The sequence below is a fragment of the Pinus tabuliformis genome, chromosome 9 (genome assembly GCF_031772625.1).
Source record: "Pinus tabuliformis cultivar Carrire ecotype Pingquan chromosome 9, CPIR1, whole genome shotgun sequence".
Lineage (NCBI taxonomy): Eukaryota > Viridiplantae > Streptophyta > Pinopsida > Pinales > Pinaceae > Pinus > Pinus tabuliformis.
Window position 1 is genome coordinate 1,900,127,674 of NC_142307.1, and position 27,296 is coordinate 1,900,154,969.

Here is a 27,296-nt window from a genome sequence, read left to right on the forward strand (position 1 = left end):
CCTTCCTCGTCAAGTTCTGGCAATATTGTTTGAACTGGGAGCTTGTCGCCTATAACCTTCTTTAAACATGAAACATGGAAAACTGGGTGCAATCGAGAAGCTGCAGGAAGCTCCAATTTGTATGCCATAGTACCAATCTTTTGCAACACCTTGTACGGACCATAATACTTTGGTGATAATTTATTATCCTTCTTAGCTTGCTTGAGGGACATTTGCTTATATGGTTGTAGCCGTAGGAATACCCAATCACCTACATCAAAACTTCTTTCACTGCGATGTTGATCTGCCTGTTGTTTCATTCTATTCTGTGCCAACACGAGGTTATCCTTTAAGAGTTGGAGGACTTGTTGTTGATGTTCGATGTGATGTTCCACTGCCTGAACCTTAGAATTTTCTCTTAAATATGATGTGATGGATGGTGGTTGATACCCATAAAGTGCCATAAATGGGGTCATTTTTGTTGTTGTATGAAAGGAAGTGTTATACCACCATTCAGCCAGAGGCAACCATTTGACCCATTGTGTCTGTTTATCAGATACAAAGCAACGAAGATATCCTTCCAAACATTTGTTTACTATCTCAGTTTGCCCATCAGATTGAGGATGATAAGATGAGCTATGAGCTAACTGAGTACCAAGACAAGAAAATAATTCTGTCCAAAAATTTCCAGTGAAAATGGGATCTCTGTCACTTACAATAATCTTTGGGTTTCCATGTAGCTTTTGAATTGTTTCCATAAATGCAGTAGAAACTGTACTGGCTTTAAATGGATGTGATAATGCACAAAAGTGTGCATACTTGGTAAGTCTGTCAACTACCACCATGATGACACTCTTTCCCTCAGACTTGGGTAAACCTGTGATAAAATCCATTGAAACCTCCTCCCAACGTTGGCTTGGAATGGATAAAGGTTGTAATAGACCCGGTGTCTTAATTGTTTCAACTTTATTTTGTTGGCAAACCAAACATTCTGCCACAAACTTTTGAATATCTGATTTAAGGCCATCCCAAAAAAATTCCTTCTTAACCCTGTGGTAAGTTTTTAAAAATCCTGAGTGCCCTCCTAAGGGAGAAGTGTGCAATTCCATAAGAATCTTTTGTTTTAGCTGGGAATTCTTACAGAGGTATAAGCGATCTTTGTACCATAACGAATCATTTTTCCAGCTAAATGTATCAGACGTACTGGAATCTTGTTGTAGCTTTCGAATAAGTGCCCACACTTCTTCGTCATTCTTCCATTCCTCCCTTGCTTCATTTATCCAATCTGGTTGGATAATAGAAATGGCACAACAATGCTTCCACATCCTCATCCTTTCTTGAGAGTGCATCTGCCACCACATTTTGCTTCCCTTTTTTGTAGATGATTTCAAAGTCATAACCCAACATCTTTGTGACCCACTTTTGTTGCTCTTCAGAGGATAATCTTTGTTCTAAAAAGTATTTAAGGCTATCATGATCCGTTTTTACCTTGAAGTGTCTTCCCATTAGGTAGGGTCGCCATTTCTTAAGTGCATGGAGTATTGCCAACATTTCCTTCTCATAAATAGCTTTGCTTAAAAACTTTCCCTTGATTGGACGACTTTCAAAAGCAATGGGTCTTTCATCTTGCATTAGAACAGCACCAATTCCATTTCCTGAAGCATCACATTCCACAATAAAGGTTTTTGTGAAGTCCGGTGTAGCTAAGACCGGTGCTTGGCACATTGCCTCTTTAAGATGTTCAAAGGCCTTTGTTGCTTTCGGAGTCCATGAAAATGCATCTTTCTTCAATAATGTTGTTAGAGGTGCTGCTATTCTCCCATAATTCTTAACAAACTTGCGATAATACCCTGTCAACCCAAGAAATCCTGCAGATGCTTTATGGATGTGGGGATTTTCCATTCCTTAATGGCTTTAATTTTGCTAGGGTCTACCTTAACTCCTTCATGAGATACAATATGACCCAAATATTCCACCTCCTGGACTCCAAAGAAACATTTGGATCTTTTTGCATATAATTGTTTCTCCTCCAATAGTTGTAGCACCCTGTCAACATGTTCAACATGATCCTTCCAAGACTTGCTGTAGATTAGTATATCATCAAAAAATACTAACACAAATTTTCTAAGGAATGGTTTGAAAATTGAATTCATCAAACCTTGAAATGTTGAAGGTGCATTGGTAAGGCCAAAAGGCATGACCAAAAATTCATAATGACCCTCATGAGTTCTAAATGCCGTTTTTGGAATGTCTTCAATCTTCATTCTGATTTGATGATATCCTGAACGAAGATCCAACTTGGTGAAGTAAATTGATCCATGCAATTCATCCAGTAATTCATCAATGACAGGAATGGGAAACTTATCTTTAATAGTGAGCTTGTTGAGCTCCCTATAATCCGGACACATGCGCCATGATCCATCCTTCTTGTGCACCAATACTACTGGAGCAGAGAAAGAACTTTGACTTGGTTGAATTATACCAGCCTCTAGCATTTCTGCAACCATACGTTCAATTTCACTTTTTTGGACATAGGGATATCTGTACGGCCTGATGTTTGGAGGAACACTTCCTGGAATCAGATGAATAGCATGATCATGATCACGCATAGGTGGGAGACCTTTGGGAGTCTCAAATACCTTGGAATGATTGTCCAGGACTTTTTGGAGATCTGGAGAAATAGATGATTCCAATGTGGAAACATCTAGCGAACATAATTGTGCAATTACACCTCTTTGCTCCTTTTTTAGAAGCTTTGTCATACCATTAGAGCTGATTATCTTTCCTGGTTTCCCTGCAATACCCCTTAATTCAACTTCCTTTCCTTCCGTAGAAAATTTGATGAAAAGTTCTTGAAAATTAAAAGCTATTGTACCCAAGGATTGTAGCCATTGGACTCCTAGTACAACATCAGCACCTCCCATTGGAATGGAAAGCATTGGGCTAGTCAATACATATTCTCCCATGGATAGCTTGATATTATGGCACTTTCCAGAGCAATTTATTGTTCCTCCATTTGCAATCATCACTTGACACTCTGGTGCTGGATATAGGAAGCAATTCAATTCTTTTGCTACCCTACAATGAATAAAATTGTGGGTGCTTCCTGAATCAATCAACACTATTACCTTTTTCTTCTTGATTTGTCCTTCTATCTTGATGGTTTGAGGAGTGGTAATTCCCGCCAATGCATTACAAGATATGGTCGGATTTATTTGTTCTTCATCTAGGCTTTGTTCCTGGATATATCCTCTTCTTTTGACCTTTCTTGCTCCTTTTCTTCTTCCTCTTCACAATCTATGTAGAATAATTTCTTCTCAGCACACTTATGACCTTTAGTGTATTTGCTATCACAACTGTAACAAAGCCCTTTTGCTCTTTTTTCTTCCAATTGTTGTGGTGTCAACCTTATAGGTTGTGGAAGACTAGGGGCAACAACACTTCCGTCTTTATAGTTGTGAGTGGTATGCTTCCTGGTTGCCATAATTTTGCTTTCCATTTTTCTTGCTAACCTGAATGCCTTCTCTAATGAATCAGGTTCCCAAAGGCGAACATCATGTTGGATATTATCCTTTAAAGACCCTATGAACACATCAATCCTATGCTCCTCTGGAATATCTTTTACCCTTATGTTCAATTTTTGGAACTCCTCAATGTGCTCCATTATTGAACCCTTTTGTTTGAGACTTATCAATTGGCTAAAAAAAGTGTTGCTTTTTGTATCCTCATAATGTGCTATCAATTCTTCCGTAAAAATTGCCCAAGTGATAAATTGTTTACGAGAGCAAAGCCATTGATACCATACAAACTGATTTGGTTCCAAATATAAAGTTGCCATACGTACCTTTTGTGTGTTTTGCACATTATTGAGATCAAAGAATTGCTCCATCTGTAATATCCATGTGGCAGGATCCTTGCCATCAAACTTCCTCATATCGATTTTTGGAATATGGTGGGTCTTCGATCCAACATTAGAGTCTATGGAATCATGATTAACATTTCTTTTGTTCACATCATGAGTTTCCTTTACAACCTTTTCACCATTAGTAAGTATTTCTTGTAGAAAATTTGTCAAATCTGTCTTCAAATCTGCCATGTCTGTCTTCAAATATGTCCTCAAATCTGTCTTCAGATCATCCATCTTAGCTTCCATGCCCTTTATCTTAGATTCCACGCCATTTATCTTAGCATCTGTTAGCTTTTGTGAGCGTGACATTTGTTGCACTTGTTCTTGTAATTTTGATATATCATGTAGCATTTCTTCCTCTTCTTCATGAGTCATGCTAGAGCTTTCAGGTTCCTTACTAGGTGTTTGCATTTTCTTTCCTCTGGGCATCAGTTACCGATAATAATGCTTTACTATGCCCTTTGAATTCCTTCAAACCAAGCTTATGCAAAAATTTAAAAAAACTACACACCTTTTTTCACTTTGTAGAAGCCTGATATTGAATCTGATGTATCTCTGTAATTTCGAATCATCCAGTTCTGAAATTGTGACCTATAGTACCCTTCTATGTCTGCTTTCCAATGCCACTAGTCTGGTCCAAATTGCATTCTCCAAGAAATAGTTATGCACAATCTCCCGCAGTGACCGGATTATAGACGGGTTCAGTAGAGCGAACTTGTATGAAGTGCCACGTGTCCCTGTTTCAACCTTTGACTCTGAAAAATATATAAAAGAAAACTAAATTCCATCCTCTTTCTGTACCTTCTTATGAAATTTCAATCCGATGCTCAAAAAGAAAGTTATGACGATTTTCCCTAGGTCACCTGTTTTGAGTGTAATTCAGGAGTCTGCAAAAAGACCAACTTCCTTAGGTCATATCTCCGAAAATATTGTACGAAATGCTCTGAAATGTGGACCCACGGTTCAGCGCGAATTCTTCTCAAATGGGTTTTTTTTTTTACTTCTGAAACGTCACAGAGAAAAAGTTATAGCGAAAATGCCACAATGACCTGTTTGGAGCAGCGAAACCCTAGAATCCAAAGCTCTGATACAAAATGTTATGAAACCAGCTCAAGAAAAGATAGAAAAGATAGATCAACGCCTTAGAATTCAGCCTCTTCGAGGGGTAAACCTCCTTTACATTACATAAATGAAGAATTCTTGGATGATACAAATGAAAAAAACCTCCTTTCTATATATAGGAGTCTAAGGAGTCACAATATAATCCAGCCGACCTAACAATAATAATATAAAGCCACAAAAATAACAATAGAGGGATTCTATGGGCACATTAATAACAATATGAGGGCAATGGGGCACAAAATATAAATAAGGGTTATAACTACAATAGTAATGGGGTAATCACTAGTATTATAGGGACCCAACATATTCTTCCTGTTAAGAAAAAGTAGGGAACAATAAGAATATGTATCGATTATAAGGATATTAATCGAGCCTGTCCAAAAGACAATTATCCGACTCCCTATATCGATCAAATCATTGATGTTTGTGCCAGCAATGAAATATTCTCCTTTATGGATGGTTTTTCCGGTTATAATCAAATCAAAATTCTACCTGCTAATCAACCAAAAACGGCTTTCATTTGTCCATGGGGAACATTTGCTTATTGCCAATTACCTTTTGGGCTTAAGAATGTCGGTGCAACTTTTCAAAGGGCCATGTCTTATGCGTTTCATGACATCAAGCACATTGTGCAACCCTATCTCGATGATTTACCTGCTCATTCATTACATAGAGCCGATCATCTCATTCATTTACAAGCAATCTTTATGAGATGTAGGCATTATCAAATTAGGTTGAATCCACACAAATGTGTTTTCTATATGGAAACAGGTCGGTTGCTGGGATTTTTTGTTTCGAAATATGGCATTCGTGTCAATCCCTCGAAAGTTGAAGCTATTGTCTAATTTCCTCCTCCTTCGACTCTTCGCCAACTCCAAAGTTTGCAAGGGAAAGCAAACTTTTTACGAAGATTCATTCCTAACTACGCCGAGATAACAAAGGGTTTTACTAGGTTGTTGAAATAGAATACTCCATTCTTTTGGGATGATATAGCTGACAAATCTTTTGATGCACTGAAACACGCGTTGACCAATGCACTGTTATTGCATCCTCCCAACTATTACCAGGACTACTTCTTATATCTCGCCGCCTCTCATTCCACCATTGGAATGGTGTTAGTTCAGGAAGATGAATTCAGTAGTGAACATGTGATTTATTACCTTAGTCGAACTTTGAATCCAACTGAGCTAAAATATTCACATGTGGAGAAATTGGCCTTGGCAGCTATTTAAGCTATCCAACGTTTTCGTCATTACATTTTACTACGCAAAACTACTGTAATTTCCGATTGTAACCCTATGATCTGTATTTTGACCAAACAATTGCTAGGCAACAAGTATTCCAAATGGATTGTTATCCTGCAGGAATTTGACTTGGAGTTTGAAAAATCTAAGTCAAAGAAATCTTTAGTTTTTGCGGAGTTAATGTGTGACTTCCTGCGTGCTGATACTGACACTGTGGCAAAAGAGCCCATTGCAGATGAATCCTTGTTTTTTATCAACACTCTTGATCCATGGTATGGAGATATCATAGTTTATCTCCAAACCCAATCCTTTCAGCCTAAAATTTCAAGATCTCAGCGTCGGAAAATACGATCTCAACCCCAACAGTACAATATTATTGGAGATACACTTTATCGTCGTGGGGCAGACTTTGTTTTCCGACGTTGTTTAACTCATGAGGAAGCTGAAAGGGTTTTAAATGACTGTCACTCTGGAGCGTGTGGTGGTCATATGTCTGGGTTTTCCACAGCCCAAAAGATATTACGCGCTGGCTATTTCTAGTCGTCTTTGTTTAAAGATTGTATTAACGCAGTCTGAAAATGCCACAACTGCCAAATTTTTTATCAAAAGATGGGCGCTCCACCTGCTCCTCTCCACCCTATAACTATTGTCGGTCCTTTTGCGAAATGGGGTATCGATTTTATTACATGTAACCCTCACTCGGCCGGGGGGCATGCATATATCATCCTTGCGGTAGATTATTTTACCAAGTAGGCCGAGGCGATGCCTACATTTTCGGCAGATGACAGAACTGCTGCGATTTTCATTTTCAATCATATAATTGATAGGTTCGGTGTTACACAAGCGATTATCACTGATCATGGGTGTCATTTTCGAAACATCATGATGACTGAACTAATAGATCAACTTGGCCTACGTCACGATAGTTCAACCCCATATTACCCATAGGCTAATGGTCTGGTTGAAACCATCAACAAAGTTCTAGTCATTATGATCTGACGAATAATTGGGATTCATAGGTCGAATTGGCATAACATGTTATTTTCAGCACTTTGGGTGTATAGAACCTCAGTAAAAACATCAATTGGTTTCACTCCTTTCCAACTAGTTTACGGTTTGGAAGTTGTGTTACCCATTGAATGCGAAATCCCGTCATTACAAATGGCCATAGAATTACTTCCAGCCACTTCTAAAGAGGAGAAACGTTTGTTGTACTTGGCTCAGCTAGATGAGAATCAACGTGATGCTGCACTAGCAATCGAAACGCATGCCAAACGTATTAAAGCTCAGTACGATCAAAATGTTACAACTCGTAATTTTTTGGAAGGAGACCTAGTCTTACTGTATGATCAAGCAAATGATAAGTTAAGCGCTGGAAAATTCGTACCCATGTGGCATGGTCCTTATGTTGTTAAGCGAAAGCTGGCAAAAGGGGCCTATGAGTTGGTAGACTTTGACGGTGTCTCTTTAGGTAAACCCAGAAATGGTCTTTACCTAAAGAGATATTATGCTTAAATCTAGCTGTGGAGATTTTAGTTAGTTTAGTTTTCTTTCTAGCTAGTGTGTTTTATATTAGAAAAGTGTGCTTAGTTTAGAGAGTGTTTTCTCGTCATTATTCCTACTTATCTTGATTTTAATCTTCATATTGTAGATGTCGACGTCTCTCCAAACATACAATAGTTTCACTGATGGTGCTTGTCGTAATACACGGAACATTTCTTCCACAGCTTTGGTTATCTATTCACCCTCTGATGAGTTGGTATCTATGCATGGGGTAAGCCTCGGGCAAACAATGAACAACATTGCAGAGTATAGTGTAGTGATTGAGTTATTATCTCAATCCATCTCATTTGGAATTCGGAGTTTGATTGTGAGGTTAGATTCCGAACTCCTTGTATTGCAGCTTAATAGAGTTTATGCCATTAAAAATCCAGTGTTATTGAGATTATTTTTAAGAGTTCTTCTCTTGGAACGTGAATTTGACTATATTGAATATCAACATATTCCAAGATATTTAAATACATTAACAGATGCAATTTATTCTCGAATGTTAAGTAGACATTTGCAATAATCAAACAGTAAATTTAAAAACATTCCATAACATGTTTTACAAGATAGCCAGTAATAGTGATATAGCATAGCATAGAAGTGTGTCAATATATACATCGTCTTCGATAATAGGTTGAAAAACACCTTATGATCGGCAAAAATGATAGTAAAAAAATAAAAAATGTCATATGAGTCTAGAAAAGGTGATCATCCTATCATTGGTGATGATCGCGATAAGAAACCACTGTACGGGCCACCCTACAATGGAACCTCCTAAAAGGTCCTGGGACCCCAATCACATAGCGTTGTAGTCTAAGAGGAATGTCATCTATGCTAGTCTCTGGAATGTCTGCTATCAAACTCTCTAGATGGTTTTCCAATTCGGCCAGGGTCTCTATAGATTCGTCCCATGGGGCTGGTACTGCTATAGCTGGCTGTTTCCTCTCATAGGGTCGGAGAGTGGCTGGTCGCCATGGACCTCCATATGCATTTGAAACTTTTTGCTATTAGTTTTGAGATGATCTAAAAAAAAAAATTAAATTAGAAAATGTTGAAAATGATTTTACCTTAGTCATCCCATTGCTTTCCTGGTGGAAGAGCCATGTCTGGGTCACCACGATAATCCATCCCAGCATAAGGAAAGTCCTGAATCGCGAAAACTTGGTTCTCTAACCAATGAAAATACTCAGGAGGAAATCGAACAACCTCTGAACTCTCCTTAGGATGACAGACCATAACTGCATCCAACGCATCAGTTTGGGCTCTTGGGGAAGTCCAGCTCCAACGGAAATATGCTGTGTGACCAACATTGGGACCCTCTCTAGACCAAAGCTCACAACTAAGAAACCGTACCCAAATTTCTTTAGTTGTCCGTTCTTTGCTCTAGTCAGTTGACCTTTTACATTAGCCAACATAGCTTCACACCAGTTGAAGACGGTGCCTCGAAAGTAGTCTACTGCCATCCGCATTTGGGATCCAGTGGCCATATGTAGTGTTGTGCTTCCGCAGAGTCTTGTGACAGTAAATGTAATCACTTTGAGTTAAAGACGGGAGATGGTTTTGATATCAATCCCTTTGTCCTTGGTTTGGTCGTTACAAAACTCTAGCTAGAGGCTATTGACAGACTAGCCACTTGGCCTAGTCCCGAATAGAGTCAATTGTTCACCTCTCTTAGGCAAACACGTCAAAAAGTAAATGTCCTCTGGCTCCATTTCGAGCTGGTGACCACCAATAATGAAACACTGGTCCTGTATATTCCACCTGTCCACCAGCCACTACAGAAACTCTACTTGGGTCCTCATGCCAGGTATGGCCCAGAATTTAAATAACCCGCATGCCTTTAATGCATCAGTTGAAGGTTGATGATTGATTTCGGCGAGGTCCACATCCTCGTGCTCCCGTTCCCGCCAGCTAAGCATGGTGTATACCCTACATTGAGAGAAAAGGCGGATTAGAATATTTTAAATCAAAGTTTTTGGGAAAAATTTGAAGAATTTGCAATTTTAGAACCTATGCCGCGGGGAACACACTCTCTAGTTAGAGACAGTGCGTAGGTCTACACTCTGCCTGAACAGTAGGTGTGGGCCCTTGAATTTTTCCTGCATACGAAAAAGTCGAGCATGTGGCACCTGCGGACCCCGCGAGTGGAATTTTAAACAAATTTCCTCCTAAAAAATCAAAATATAAAACTAAAAACAAATTTCAAACAGCTGAAATGCAAGAGTAAAGTGATGTGGATTACTAGGAGGTGATGGTGTTCGATTCCAACAAACGGATTTTCCGCAATCTTCACGGGAAGTTTCTTACCCAAAAGCTCTCTTTCTCACTCTAAAGTAAAATGATAAAAATGAATTTACAAAAGCCCTTTTTATAAGATTTTTTGAATAAATGAATTTTTAATTTGTTTATTTTTCACTTTAAAGAGGTAACTTTTGAAGAATTTTTATTTATTTTAAATAGGTATGGGTAATGTTTGAGTTTTTCTTTTTAAGCTCGTTAAAATGGAATTAAAAGAACGGTTCACTTACAGCTCTTTTCTGACCGTATAAACATGAAAAGGTTGCTGATTTTTTTGTTTCAAATTCGATATTGGTTATAAAACGACGTGTCTTTGATCGCTTTTTTACTTTTTCTGATCAGGACCACTAATTATGAAAAGTACTCCTTGATCGTAATGGTTAAGCGGTTCTCTCAAGTATTATCTTATACTTTTTCGGGCTTGGGAGACACAAATTTACTAAAAAGGACAACCATGGAGTTTTCTTAAGTTTTTCTTCTGACTCCCTAAAATTGAAAAACGCCGAGTTTCTCCTATACTGGACTCGTTAAAATTTAATAGTAAAGGCCCTGTTCAATTACAAACAAGAACGAACCACTCCTTCTTAGGGTTTGAATTTAAACTAAGTTGGACTCATTCGAAGGATGAGCTTATAATAAAGAAAATGTTATCCTCCTCAAGCTTGTCAAAAATAAAGAGGTACTTGCCAGAAATGGTGGGGGAAAAAAGAGAAAAATGAACCTTTTTGTCATACTTTATGTCTCAGAAGAACATTTAACCACTCTTGAACACGACACCTTTTGTTCACCTGGGTTGGGAAATCCTTTGCCTAACAGTTAATCAAACCATATTGAAAATCTTCAGCTGGTTTCTGTGTATTATCTTTGGGTCAATTGTCACCAAACCATCTGCAGTGTCGTTATGTGTTCAAGAGGTCAGTGCAAATAAACCATTCATCTGTGAAATATCTATCATCCATCTTGACCATCCCTGAGTCATTCCCTGCAACTATATTTCTTCAAACTTGATCTATGATTTCATGTTGTGGGCTTGCCTACGATGGATCGCTTTCTATCAACTTCAGCTCATTATCTAGAAAGATGATCTAGAAATCATCAGTACCTTGGAATCTGCATGCCTCAATGGCAGGTTTCTCACCTTTGACGATAGGTTGCATCATTGACCTTCGATCAAAGGATTCTGTGACATGTTCGACATCAACACATCTATTCACATTTCATGGATTGTACTGAGTACTTTGAGAGCCATTGACATTAGTGGTGGTCTCTCTCACACTTGTTAACAGTTTACATCATTGACTGGTAATCAAGTGTTTTCTACCATGTTCGACTTCGACACATTCATTCACATGGATAGAATCGTACTATTTCGGGAAGTAGAAATCAAGACACTAGATCTAGTTTCCACCATCTAGGTTGTGAGGAATTTTGTATTCATTATACAGTAGACTATTCATAAACAGATGGTTGCGTCCATACTGTGTCTACATGTGTCTATACTTGTGATGTATTACAATATCATTCCTATATCAGAGTAGTTTAGTTAGTTTTCTAGTCAGTTTTGATCTGAGTATGGGAATGCCTACCTTAGCGATGATATGATCTCATATATATATATATATATTTTGTATTGAATGTTTTTACAGGTTCCAACCAGGCTCTCCACAAGATGATCCTCGAAATGATAAAGTACTTCACTCTTCCTAGATGACAAATACTATCTATTACAGACTTCGCACTTTAGGGGGCAATTTGTTACACAAAATATTGTCACCATGACTTTCTACAATCAGTATGAGTCTATCACCAGTCATACTGTCCTCCTTTGCAAGTCTTAAACCTCAACTCTTCATGTCAAGCCTTAAAAATGAGAGAAAGTCCTTGAAAATCTTTAAAACTCTGGTTCCGAACTTTCTCTTAGCATTACCTGTGGTCCCGCACCACTTGGTCATGTTCCCTGCGGACCTGCCTACTCTGTCTCTAAAGGAAAGGGTGCAGACCCCTATAAAAGTAAAAAAGGCGCATGTTAATTATTAAAAACTCACTTTGGATTAATTCTAGAGGCTTCTAGAAGGAATCTCGAGGTGGCAAGTTCACTCCTAGGTAGTTCATGCATCCCATAACTAAAGGAGCTAACCCCTTGATGTGAGGAGCTTATCCCTTTGAAGGAGGACTCTATCCCTTTGAAGGTGGACCTGGTAACTTCCTTCCTTTGCACTATAAAATGAGGCATTGGGCTGGTTGCTAAGGAGGTTGAAAGCTGAATATTTTTTAGGGTAAATGCTGTTGGAATTTATACTTCCTAATTGAGCTTGAGAGGAGAGATTACATACCTTTTTATCTCTTTGGGAAGAGAGTGAAACTTGTCAAAGTAGAGGAGATTCTTGTTGGACCCTAAGAGGAGCTTGTACAACATCAAGGCACCAAGGTTGTAAAGTTCTTCTTTGTTTAAAGTTAATACAATCAGCTTCATTTTTCTCAATAAATTGTCTTCTATGATTTATTTCATGAATTCCTTGATCATGATGATAAATATGGTTTATTATATTGGCTATGCAGGTGTTATTTGATGTGTGTCTGTTTGTGTTTGCAGGTTCTTTAAAAGGGAGCTCATTTGGACAAACGGAGCTTGGCTTCCACAAACTAGCATTGGACTTGAGGTAGGGTCTCAAACATCTATTAGCTTTTATTTATAAATCACAATATTTAGAGAAAGATAGAATTTGTTTGGTTTGCTTGTCACTAGATATCCATAGATACTAGGGAGATCAGTCTTATCTGCAAGAACGATTTATCCGCCTGAAAAGTAACAAAGTAAATGAAGGGAATTTCCAAAATTTGGCTAACCATGGTTTGATTAGAATCCTCATTAATGAATCCCTCCAAAACCTCAAGATCCCTATGAAATGGTCAGTCTTCAAAGACTTACCAATAGAGGATGACATAAAAACCCTCATCTATGATGTTAGTCCTTCTGTTAGATAGGAAGAAGGAATTGAAACAGATGGGGAAGAACAAAAGGAGTCACCTAGGGTGTCTCTAGAGGCCCCTTATAGGATAGCTTCAGGATAAGGAAAACCAAATAGCATGTATGGCCAGCCTCTCCTTGGAGGCCATTCAGTGTACAATGCTAGCTAAATCCTATGCTCTTTACGCAGAGAACAATGGCTGCAATTTTAGATTAAAACACTAGCACAAAGGGGAATCATGCCATTTCATGAATGCATGTAGTTTATTGATCTTTGTGATCAAAGTGTATTAGAGGATAGGGCCAAAATGGCTGAGTTTTACTTGAAAAACATGGACCTCACATACATGAATATTTTGGATCTTAATGTAGAGTTAGGAGATCTCCAATTAATGGCTTCGGCATTAGCGATGAACCATGAGAAGTCAAGGGCTGCAGAGATGAAAGAATATTGGCTAGAGAGGAAAATGAACCTCTTTTCATCAGAGCTGAACAATCAAATCCCATGGCCCTAATCAACACCCATAATCTAATAAAAAATTATCCTCAGCTAGCACCTAGATATCTTGTTTCCCAAGAGCAAGCAATTTTACATTTTGAGGATATGTTTAGGCTGCTAAGAGATGATAATATACATGCTTGCTAAAGGAGATGGAAAACACTTCCACATAGCTTGAAGATAAGAGAATATCACTCCCCTCAAAGGTTGAGAGAGGGACTCAACAGGGCACTTATGTATAAACAATCAATGCAAAGGTTGAAGGACAATTGGATAGGCCTAAAACTTAGTCCACCACTACTCCTAGGGATGATAGAAGGGAGAAAAGAAGAAGATGAAAAGAGGCAGTGGGAAGAAGTAGAAAGGAAATCAGGCTTCTATAAACAAGAAGAAGAGACCAGTGTAGAAGCATGGGATGTCAGAGAGGCTACCAGATCCATGAAGGACATGGACAGTGACAAAGTTTCTCAGAGGATGAGCAACACTTCCAGTAGGGGGTGATGATGAGCCTCATCATTGGGTATTATATGGGCCTTAATTGGCCTTAATTCACCTCCTAGCTTAGTAAAACCAACTATTCTCACAACTTATTGCATACTTTTGATATATTTTGTTTATGAGATGAGTTAGAGTTGGATATTTTTCTTTTTAGTCTAATGTGCATGTAATGCAAGAATAAAGGATAAAAGCAAGGAAAAGTGCAAGAATAAAGCATAAAAGTAAGGAACTATGGCAAAGACCTTGGTAAAAACTCGAAGGGGACAAGGGAGAGGAATTATAGGAGGCAAATCCTCCTCATTTCTTACCTCTCCATTCGAATATTCCTCCATCACCTCGGAGTGAAAAAAACCAACTCATGAGGACTAAAAGACAACCAAGCAACTGAAAGTGACAGAAACCAGTTCATCTCGAGTGGGGAGCCAAGCCTTCCTAATGGGAAGGAAGTCATTGGAGACTTTAGATGTATAAGTAGAGAGGCTTAGGACCTTAGTAGGATTCAAATTTTTATTGTAAAACTCTACTTTATTTCTGAGCTACAAGAATTGTGACAGTTTGTTATGTAATCCATGGTTTTTATAATAAATATGAGTTCTATTTTGAGCCAACACTGAGTTATCTTGGAGGGCTGAAGATCTTGGGTTAGGGTTCAACCCGAGAAGCCAAAGCTCCTCTTTATTGTACATGTATGTTAGCATAGCTTTCTAGTTTTGTTCATTTTCTCAAGTAGCTTTCTGGTTCGGTTCATTTGCTTAAGTAGCTACATTTCCATTACAATAGTATAGCGTAGATGATTCATGGTTTTCTATTTATTTGCTTAAGTAGTTGCATTCCACTTATAGTAGTGTAGAGTAGATCGATTGTGCTTTAGTTTACTTCCATTTGTGCCTTCGTTTAGTTCATAGGTTAGCTAGGAGAAAAATATCACCATAAGTTTGTTTGTAGGTGTCTCGACCTCACCTCCTCCCTCTGGGACCATAACTTGAGGAAGAGACCCTTCAGCAACCTCAAAAGCACAGGTTTCTGGTTCTCACATGAGCTATGGAGTTTATTGTTTGATGCAATTACTTGCTCATCCTCACTGGTTTTCTGTCGTTTTCATTGGAAACCTCCTTTAGCACGTTCTTCATGCATAATCCGCTTACCATCCGATCCACAAAAAACCTGCCCAATCGCCGTCCGATTCATTATTTTATCCAACTTCCACCTCGCGTGAAGTCTTCCACCTACTTTATGCACTTTAAATCCCCACCGTCGATCTTCCTCACCTAATTTGATGGCTATCGCATCACCTCAACAGTTTATGCACTTTAAACCCCCACCATTGATCTGCCTCACTTGATCCGACGAATATCGTGCCACCCGATCGCGAAGTAGCTTGCCCGATCTCCACCATTGGTCTATCTAGACTAATCCAATGGCTATCGAGCAATCTTGAACGAATTCTTGCACGACCATTATCTGCCTAAGAGCATGCGATAAAAGTGGTTTTCTTGTGCTACATGTTGTTGAGTTAGGCTAATCACCTGAAATTCAGAAATACAACTTACAACTTTGAGGGCACGCGAGAAACGGCTTACCACTTTTGAAACCCACTCCATCATTTCCACACATTTTCTTGCCACGATACGATCTCCGCCATCCATCTTCCAGTTAATATTTTCTGTCCATCTCTAAACTTAATATCCATGATAATATCTCTTCCATTCATCTCTTGTTAACCATGTTCATTCATCCATTCACTTAATTCCTCGCAATAAGATCTCCGTTCATTTGCTTCGTTACCCTGTTCATCCATCCATTCACTCAATTCCTCGTGAGAAGATCTCCTCCGTTCATCTGCTTCGTTACCCTATTCATCCATATTTTCACTTCAGCCCCAACAATAAGATCTTCGCTATCCATCTTCTGTTCGTTGATTGATTTAACTGTCCCTATGCACTATTGCATCCTTACGTCCTCCTTTCACCAATTTCGATCTCTGATTGCTCTTCTGGTTGAAAACAGATTTAGTTTAGTTTCTTTTCTTGCACCTTAGTATAGTTTGATGCTCTTTACTTCTACAATTTAGATAGCAGCAATAGGTTAGTGATTGTTTTAGCAATTCTTCTTAGTGTAACTATTTAATTGGTTAATTAGGTTATGGTATGAGTTAGCATTACATGTTGTTTTCTTCATTACTGCAGTAGAGTAGCTTCGTCTTAGAATAGATTTTCTCTTATTCCATCAAAGAATCAATCTTCTTATCACCCTATAGAAGTATGGCTTGGAACCCTTGGGGTCTCTTGCCAGATGAATAGTGACAACAGGCAGGACCTTCACTTCTACTTGTGCATATAGCACTGTCACCTCCAAGTTTGTACGAACCCTGGGTTGATAAGTAAATTTGGTAGCCCTGGGGCAGTATTCTTGTTGCAATACCTAGGCTCATAACTTTTTGGCGCCATTGCCGAGATGTCTAAGTAGAATGTGATTACTGATTTCTTCTATTTCTAGTTTCCAATTTTCTTCCATTAGTTTATTTCTGCAAAAGTAATCTAGTTTCTTCCTTTCTTTCAGTTGTCATTATCTACTTTTCTTTCCATTTTGCAAGTATAATTTCAATTCAGCAAGTAATTTCTTTGTTGGTGGCTTCCTTTCTTTCATTTTTTATTATCTTCTTTCCTTTTCATTATGCAAGTAGAATTTCAATTCAGCAAGTAGTTTTTCTTGTTAGTAGTTTTTCGTTCAATAAAAAATTTCCTTTCTGCAGAGTACTTTCCAGCTTAAAAAAAATAAAAATACACAAACACACACACACACACACACACACACACACACACACACACACATATATATATAATAAAAAAAATAAAAATAAAAAATAAAATAAAATAAAATCTTACAAAAACCAACCCAAAAACATTTCCTTTCATGCCTCGTAGGAATAGGGACAATTCAGGGAAATTCTTGTCAAAAACCCCCACTGCATCCAAAAGTGAACCTTCTCTCTTCTTCAATGAAGGTGAATTGGAAGAAACTTTAGATGAGTGAACTTACATATTTGAGGAACCTACATGGGAAGAAGAAGAGGAAAAACCCATTCCTATTGAACCAATGGCTGAAAACCAAAATGACAGAGGAAATAGAGAGAGAATTGAGGGTGCCTTCCTCATCATGGAGACCAATGGGGACACTAAGATGAAGAATATAAGACCCTCTTCTCTATGTCATTTCCATGGCCTGACCATAGAGGACACTTACACTTTCCTATTTGAGTTTGTTGTTATATGTCGAACCTATGACTATAAAGATGATGAGCAAAAGTTAAAACTGTTTCAAGAAATTGGGCTCAGATGCAACAGGATTTTAACTACAAATATAGGGACTACTGTAGGTTAGAGGATACTAAAGAACAGACTTTTAGGATAACCATAGGCCAAGATGAATCCTTATAAGACTATGAAGAAAGATTCTAGCTCAATTACAAAAGGATCAGGTGCACACTTGACCCTGAGTCACTGAAGCAGGTGGTGCTTAGAGGAGTAAGGGAGGATCTTCTAGATACCTTACATATGATAATAGGAGGATATATAGACCAATTACCCTATGAGGATATTAAGCCTGTCTTTAGAAACCATTCTAGGGAAACTAGGAAAAAGGGTAGGGCTAGTCAACCTATGGCCTGTACATCATCCTCCAACTCATCCATGAAGGGTGAGATTGCAAATATGATGGAAGATTTCAAAAGTGATATGCTACAAACCCTTTCCTTGCAATTGGACACCATGAACATCAAATGGAAGCAAGAGGAAGGAGAGAGAGCCCTGGCCATCTTTTGTCCTAGATGCACCAAGAGGCATCCTAGGAACGTATGTCCATTGAACTGTATTAAGATTTGCTCAGTATGTGAGTAAAACCACTCCAAAGACAAGTGCCCTTATTTACCTAGACTCAAGGATGTATATAAAGGAGCTGAAGGGGTCACTGAGCAGCTGTGCTACATCACCAAAGGAGACATCCTAGGACTAGGCCATTTTAGCAAGGTATTCAAGGGTCATCCCATGCATATTACAACCATAACCAAACTACAAATATACCTTCTTGGGGACCCCCTGCTCATCGTTCCTAGTCTACACTCCATCCTTGGTCCTATACATCTCAGTATCATTCCCAGCTAGCCAGCCAGTCATTTCAACCTTATGTTCAGCCACAACATTTGTGGAATACCCCACTACAGGGGTGGAGTCCCCAGTTCAACAATGTTCTAGCCCTATTGCCTCCACCACCTACCCAACCACAACTCTTGCACTATGCTCCACCCAAGTAAACACATATGTCTGCCCAACGAAATCCGACCCCAAACAATAGGTGGGCTCAACAAGTATACGGTGGAGAGACATCATACCCAACTTATGTTGTAGAAATCTAGGAGACCAACCTAAGATCTGGGAGAATTCTCCCAGACAAGCAACCTCCCTCTCCACATAGTGAGGTTGAGGAAGAAAGAGAGGAAAGCAACCTTAAAGTAAATCCACCCTTTCCAGAGAGATTAGCCCAACCACTCCATCCTACCCCAGAAGAAACTGAACTTCTAGGAGAATTGAAAAATATGTGTAAAGATCCCCCTTCTCTAGGCAATAAAAGGTGTTCCCATTTACAATAAGTTGATTAAGGAGAGGTGCTTCAAGCATATAGGAAGAAGAAAAAGGGATGCCCCTACCATTAATGTCATTGGGCAGTTGTCTGACTTAATGCTTTGGCAAGTAATATGTCCAAAATATTTTGACCCTGGAAGTCCTGTAGTAGATGTGCACATCAATGGCACCATTGTCCCACACACTCTGCTTGATCTTGGGGTTGCCATTAATATGATGACGAAGGACACCATGCTCATGCTCAACCTCCAAGGGTCATTGAGGAAGACCAGAACAGTTCTGCAACTTGCATACCATTCCAAAATCACCCCCAAAGGAATTGTGGAGGATGTGATGGTCTCCATTGACTCCTGGGAGTACCCTGCAAATTTCCTAGTTCTCCAGCCTAAAGCTAATCTTACTGGTTATCCTCTCATCCCTAGGAGGCCATGGTTGGCCCAACTAATGCTTACTTTAGCTGCAGAGCTAGGAGTATGACCATAAATAACGGGCATATGTCCATACAGTTAGTCCTATACCCTCCTACTCAACCTTCCCTAGAACATGATTTACCTTTATGGTTGGAGGAGGAGGAAGAAGATGAGGTTTATTCTACCCAACTCTATGCTTTGGAAGCAACCATAGGAGGAGGACAGTAGATGAGGACGACTTAATTGAACACATGCTCCAAAGTCCAACTCCTAGTTCATTACCATTAGAAGAAGAAGTAAGGGAAACCCATAAAAATCATCCAATTGACTTATGCTTGGCCAATTCCAACCCACTCCATGTAGAAACCATAGAATTCGACCCAGAAAAAACTTTGAAAATTAATCCATCTCTGTCTGCTCTTGAAGAGGAAGAGTTATGTAACATGTTGAGAGAAAACCTAGAAGCCTTCACTTGGAGTTACAAGGAAATGAAGGGAGTACACCCCTCAGTGTGTACTCACCATATATACATCAAAGAAGGTTTCAAGCCAGTCAGGAAACCACAAAGGAGGATGAATCTAGCCCTTAAAGACATAGTCAAAGAGTAACTGCAAAAACTGCTAGATGCATTATTCATTTACCCTATCTCTGACGGTGAGTGAGTCTCTCCTTTAGTGTTAGTTCCCAAGAAAAATGGTAAGTGGAGGATTTGTTTTGACTATAGGGAGTTGAACAAAGCCATAAAGAAGGATCATTTTCCCCTACCCTTCATTGACCAAGTGCTAGATGGCTTGGTAGGGAAGAAGTTTTTTTCCTTCCTAGATGGATTCAATGGGTAAAACCAAATCCAAATCTGCCCAGAAGACCAGGATAAGACCACATTCACCTATGCTTGGGGTAATTTTTCTATAGGGTCCTTCCTTTTGGCCTATGCAATGCTCTTGCCACTTTCTAGAGAGCAGTCTTGAATATTTTTGCTGAATTAGTAAATGATGCTATGGAAATCTATATGGATGACTTTGCACCTTATGGTTGTGATTTTCAAGAAGCCCTGACTAACGTAGGCAAAGTATTGCACAAATGCATTGAAATGAACCTGTCTCTCAGTATAGAAAAATGTGAATTCTTAATGGCTGAAGGAACCATGCTAAGTCATTCAATATCTTAGCAAGGACTGTAGGTGGACCCAAACAACATACCAATCATCCAAATGGTCCCATGTCCATAAAAGCAGAGAGATGTCAAGAGTTTCTTAGGGTTAGCTAGATACTACCAAAGGTTCATAAAGTACTTCAGCAAGTTGGCCTCTCCTTTGTTTGGTTTGTTGGCCAAAGTTTGTAAGTTTATATGGTCAAAGAGCTGTCAAGATGTCTTAGAAATTCTAAAGGCTAAGTTATCCACTGCATTAATCCTTGGAAGCCCAAACTGTGCCCTCCCTTTTGATATTCATGTTGATGCCTCACACAAAGCCATAGGAGCAGCCTCAGGTCAGGAAGAGGAGAAATTTCCCTATGCCATCTATTTTATCAGTAAGAACCTGTCAAAGGCTGAGCTAGACTATACTATGACTGAAAAGGAATTCCTGGCTGTGGTGTAATCATTAAACAAATTTAGGCATTACATTATAGGGTATAAAACATTTGTGCATACTGATCATGCTGCAATTAAATATTTAATGAAAAAACCAGATGTGAATGCTAGAATTATAAAATCATTGCTTTTATTATAGCAGTTTGATCTAACTATTGTTGATAAGCCTCGTAAGGAAAATGTTGTTGCAGACTTTCTATCTAGGATGAATCTTCCTGCAGGTGAAGAAGGAATGGTGGATGACCAGTTACTTGATGAGCATTTGTTTGTTATTTGAGTTATGTCCCCATAGTTTGCTAATATAGAAAACTATTTGGTATCAGCATAGTTCCCACCAAACTTGGCCCCCAAAGAAAAGAGAAAGATAGTTAGGAAAAGTGTCCCCTTCACCTGGATTGGGGCAATCTATTCAAACTTTCCCCAGATTAAATCTTGAGAAGGTGTGTAAGGGAAGAGGAAGTTTTTGACATCCTTCTGACTTGTCATGATGGGCCTTGTGGAGGTCACTTTGTATCAAAGAGGAAAACATTCAAAGTGTTTCAAGCAGGCTATTATTGGCCTAATCTTCATTAGGATGCGAAAAAGTACATTAGTCAATGTCATCAATGCCGGAGGATGGGAAATCCTACTCCAAGAGATGAAATGCCCCTACAACCTCAAGTGACTTTCGAGCCATTTGACAAGTGGGGCATGGAATTCATTGGGCCTATTAACCCTCCTTCAAAGAAGAAAAAACACATTATTGTGTGCATTTTGTTAGTTCCAGTCTTCGCAGCCTGTCACTAGGGATCAACATGAGCTCTTACTTTGTCTGGTTTTGTTAGATGTTTTGCACATGATGTTCAGCACAAAACATGTCACAAGTGTGTCCATCAGAAGAATCTTGGAAAAATATTTCCAATGGTATATCACACTCCCGTAACCGGTTCTTGGATTAGAAGAAATGATTGAGTGATTCTTGGTTATGCATGTTTTGAGGTCAGTTGCCGCACAGTGACAAGTTTAGTAAAAAATCAGTTTCTCAACTAATGGTAAAGAATTTTTCAAAAGTGAAAGAGGTTTTTGTTCATAGAATATCCAATAACCAAAAAATCCTTCATTTTATGCACAGGTGCTACTATGTGGGAGATATATAGTGATATTTGGAGCCTACAGTAAAACAAAGCGAATTTTTCATATTTTTTACTGTTTTAGTCATTTTAGTACGGGGCCATTTTACACCATATGGAAAGTAATTTTCAAAACCCAAGGAGGTTTTCGTTAAGCACGAGCCATATAAAAAAAATGTCTTTTAGGTTTTTCACATGTGTCATGGATTGGGATATGTGACTAGATATTTACAACTCATTTTCATAGATTTATTTTTTTGATGATTTTATGTTTTAGAAATGATTTTGTGGAACAGATTGCGAGCTACTGGAAATGAATTTCCAAAATGTGAGAGAGGGTTTTCTCCAAAATGACCTTATCTACAAAAAACTCTTTCCGTTTGGTAACAGGGCTATGGTTTACGAGATACGAGTTCATCTTCAACACCTGTTTTCAGAAATTCGGCCCAAGTTTAATGTAACTAATTCTATTTTGAAGAAAATGGTTGAGCTCAATCCCTTTGTACAAGGATGAGAAAATGTATATATTTTATGAATTTCATAGTGTAGGGGTTGGATTTTGGTATAAGGTTGGATACTTGGGATTGTTGGGCACTCTATTGTACATTTCATTTCTGCAATTTTGGCAAAGGAAAGACCAGGGTTTTGCAGCACTTGTTGGGATCCATGTGGCTCTATGTTTTGATGGTGTTTTTCTCTATGTATTTGTAAGTTCATTTATGTTTATTTGTATCATTTTCCCTTCTATTTTCTTTTGCAATTAAACAAATGAGTGATTGAGGTAGAATTCATTGGACTACTATGCTCTGCCTTGAAATTTTGTTTAATTTTACATGTTTTCACCTGTTTGAGGAGGACTCTTGAGACCCTCTTTCCCTCCTTAGCTTCTCACCGGTCTGATCCAGCCATTTATTCAATCCAAAGCATCAAAATGATTGCCTTCCTTGCCCCAATTAGAACTCTACAAAAACTAGGCCTCATCCCCGGCCTCAAAATTTGCCTGTCCCTCTTTTCCAACAAAACCTTCAAAAACTCAAATCAAATCCTTGCACTTCATACCTAGCCTAAGATTAGTTGTTAAATCAGTCATCTCAAGCCCCATCGATTATCTTTCACTGAGATTGACCCAGAGAGAGCCTTCTCCTGTCCTCGTAGGGCTAGCTACGAGGCTGAGCGTGGTTTGATGTGGACCTAGAACCTTGCCTCTTCATCCTGAGGTAAATCTAGGCTCTAGCACACTAATTATTTGACTAAGTGGGCTGAAACCAAGGCGATTAAGGCAGAAACAGAAGAGAAGGTGGCTGAGTTCCTAAGGGAGAATGTATTCTACAAGTTTGGGTACCCTAGAGAGCTAGTCACAAACCAAGGTAGTCAGTTTACCTCAAGCATGATTGAAAAAGTACTCAGCCATCACAAAATCAAGCATAGGACCTCCACTCCTTATCATCCAAAAGCTAATGGGCAAGTGGAGGTGACCGATAGGGGACAGGAGAACATCTTAACCATGGTAGTGAGCAGCAGCAGGAAGGATTGGGCAGAGAGACTAGTTGAGGTCACCTAGGCCTATAATAGAACATGGAAGACCACCACTGGATTTACACCCTATGAGCTTGTCTATGGGAAAAAGGATTTTCTGTCCATTGAGTTTGAATATAACACATTAAGGATGGCAGCCCAACTAGATTTGGATCTCAGTCATGCACATAAAGAAAGATTGTTCCATTTGAATGGCTTGGATGAATTCAGAATGTAGGCCCTCCTACATACAGAGATAGTTCAGCTTCAGAGGAAGATCTGGCAAGATAAACATATCAAGGAGAAGCAATTTCAAGAGGGAGACTGGGCATTTTTGTTAGAAAATTATATATTACAGAGCAATGGAACACATAAAATATTGCAGAAATATAAACACAAAAAACACACAAAACAAGAGAGACACAGATAAACGTGGTTCACCCAGTTTGGGCTACGTCTACCCCGAACAGCCAGTCCTTCCTTTCTATTATCCAGAAAAATGAAGAGACACAACCTACAGCAGATCCACTGTAATATTCTCTGTTTTCTCTCACAGTCTCACCTCGCTGTTTCTCACTCAGAGAAATACACATCTATTACACAACCTCAAATACAATGCCCTCATACAAAGAGAGGGGTTCCCTTCTAGGGAAAAAAACCCTAAACTAAACATAAGTTCTATCGTCAGATCATTCGCCTAATGAACGGCCCAGATTGACTAGAAATTACTATACTTTTACAAGGAAAATTTACAACTATTTTTAGCTTCGGGGGCGCTGCCCCCGAAACCCCCCACCAGGGGGGGCTCCCAAAGGTCGCAGCCGCCCCCCTGGACCCCCACTGTAGCGAATATTTTATAGGCGGTGTTGCCGCCCCCATTTTGAACTGGGGTATAATGTGGCGATACCTTTGAATATAGAAGATAATCAGGCTCCACACCCAACAATTTTTGTATGATTCTAGGTATAGAGACTTCAAAGGAATGCTAAGGACAAGATGGCTTGGACCTTATGTAGTGGAAAGATCCATGATAATGATTCAGTGCAAATCAAAACCATAGATGAAGAAGCCACTCCATTGCTTGTTAATGGACACCGATTGAAAATGTACAAGACACCTTTATCAAAACAAGAGTTCATTGATGATATCAATAAGACAATGATGATGGTGGAGCAAGTTCTAGCTCCTCCCTCATCAGGGCACTGAAAAAGAGAAAAAAATAAGGATTCAGGTGAAAACCTCCATGAGGCACCTAAGTCCCATCTTTGGGATGAAAACCTTGTAAGGCAGCCCATGGATGAGAAAAAATGAAAAAGAGTAAGAATATCCCTGGGTGAAAACCTTCCTTGAGGCGCCCAGGGCGGATATCTAGGGTGAAAACCTCTTTGAGGAAGCCTAGGTGTTCCTAATATATATATATATATATATATATATATATATATATATATATATATATATATATATATATATATATATATATATATATATATATATATATATAGTAATAAAAGAAGAAAAGAAAAAAAGACATAATTTTTATTTTCATTGGGTGAGAAAGACAATCAAGGAGCAAAGAGAATATCCAAAGGGAACCCTGCCTCACATACATTCATCTCCTCCACACCTTACCATGCATCCCTCCATCAATTCTATTTTTTTTTTACTTCGTTGCTTCAATTTAAGGTGAAGATTGTCTTTTCTATAGGATCCCCTGTATTCCTATAGGATCCCTTGAATGGTAGGTTGGTTAGGTCCCCAAAATTCATTCTATACATTATCTAACCCCTCACCTCATCCATTACCATCATCCTTGCACTCACACACACTCCTACTCCCTTTATCCATTCATTACAGCATCCTCACAGCACCATCCAACAACATGATCAAGAAATTCTGAGGGAGACACCAAACATTGCGAAGTGGTAGTCCAAGAGCTACACAGCAGCTGCAACATTAGATCTGTAGTCACAGACACCATCAATAGATAGGAGAGGAGGAAGAAGAATGGCCACACAGCAAATGAACAATGCAACACCTCTGATCCTCGACAAACTGTAGCATAACATCAAGACAACAGGTAAGTATCCCACTCACTCACTCATAACATCATTTGATCTGATGGCTATTGCGCCACCTCAAAAATTTATTCATTTTAAAGCCCCACCATCAATCTGCCTCGCTTGATCAAACAGCTATCACGTCACCCGATCGCCAACTTGCTTGGCCGATCTCCACCATTGATCTATCTAGACTGATCCGATGGCTATCGCTCAACCTCACGTGGATTCTTGCACGACTGTTATCCATCTGAGAGCATGTGAGAAAAGTGGTTTTCTTGTGCTACATGTCGCTCAGTTATGCTAATCATGTGAAATTTAGAAATATAGCTTACAACTTTGAGGGCGCGGGAGAAACTGCTTACCACTTTTGAAACCTGCTCCATCATTTTTGCACGTTTTCTTCCTATGATATGATCTTCGCCATACATCCTCTAGTTAACCCTGTATATCCATCTCTTGACTCAATTTCTGCGATAAGATATCTTCCATTCATCTCCTATTAACCATATTCATTCATCCATTCACTTAATTCCTCGCGATAAGATTTCATCGTTCATTTGATTCGTTAGCCTATTCATTCATCCATTCACCCAATTCCTGGCGATAAGATATCTACCATTCATCTGCTTCGTTACCCTATTCATCCATCTATTCACGTAAGCCCCCACGATAAGATCTCCATCGTCCATCTTTTGTTCATTGATCGATCCAACAGTCCCGATGTAGTACTGCGTCCCTACGTCCTCCTTTCACCAATTTTGATCTTTTATTGCTCTTCCGCTTGAAAATAGATTTAGTTTACTTTCTTTTCTTGCACATTAGTATAGTTTGATGCTCTTTACTTCTGCAACTTAGATAGTATCATTAGATTAGTGATTGTTTTAGCAATTCTGCTTAGCATAGTTATTTAATTGGTTAATTAGGTTATGGTCTGAGTTAGCATTACATGTTGTTTTCTTCATTACTGCAGTAGAGTAGCTCCTTCGTAGTGTAGACTTGCTCTTATTCCATCAAAGAATCAAGCTTCTTCTGACCCTATAAAAGTCTGGCTTGGAACCCCTGGGGTCTCTTGCTAGATGAACAGTGACAACAGGCAGGACCTTCACTTCTACTTGTGTATATAGCACTGTCACCTCTAAGTTTGTACAAACCCTGGGTTGATAAGTAAAGCTGGTAGCCCTGGGAGTTGCAACATTATTGTTACAATACATAGGCTCATCAGTAGTCACATGATTTCCAAGTTCCACGAGCATCCCCTTCCTTCCTACATAGTCCTACGGGTGACCCCTCCCTTGGAAAGGCTTCCTTGTATCATAAGATCCATAAATGAAGGCATATTCCTGCCTCAAATCCATCATTCTAGTCATAGCATGGTCATGGAAATCAATGGACACTACTATGTACCAGTCTCCAACAATGCCCTTGCTCTTGAAGTGGTTTACTAGAATATTGTTGCATGTTCCAATTCCTTTCACTGACACTGCTAATTCTTGTAATCAATTTCAACCACCCAACTGAGAATTCTCATGTATTCTTGTACCAAGCACATAATTTCCATTAGATTCAAAATGAATTGAAATAAATCCAAATCATACCTCATTGGTGGTCTTCCAATAAGGTACATTTTCTGTTATGTTTACTTCCTGTCACAACAAGTCAAAATAAATGTTGGATCAAATCATCATGAATAAAAATATCACATCTAGTTAGCTAAAAACACAACCATCATAAATAAAAATCATGAATCACATGAAATAATCATAGACCATAATCATAAATCAAATGTAACCATAATAAGTAAGAATCATAGATCACATGCATAATAAAACTGAAATAAAATATTGATACTTATCCTTCTTCTATCCTTACTTCTGCTTTTGTTATTTTTGTACACACACCAGATCAGTTGCCA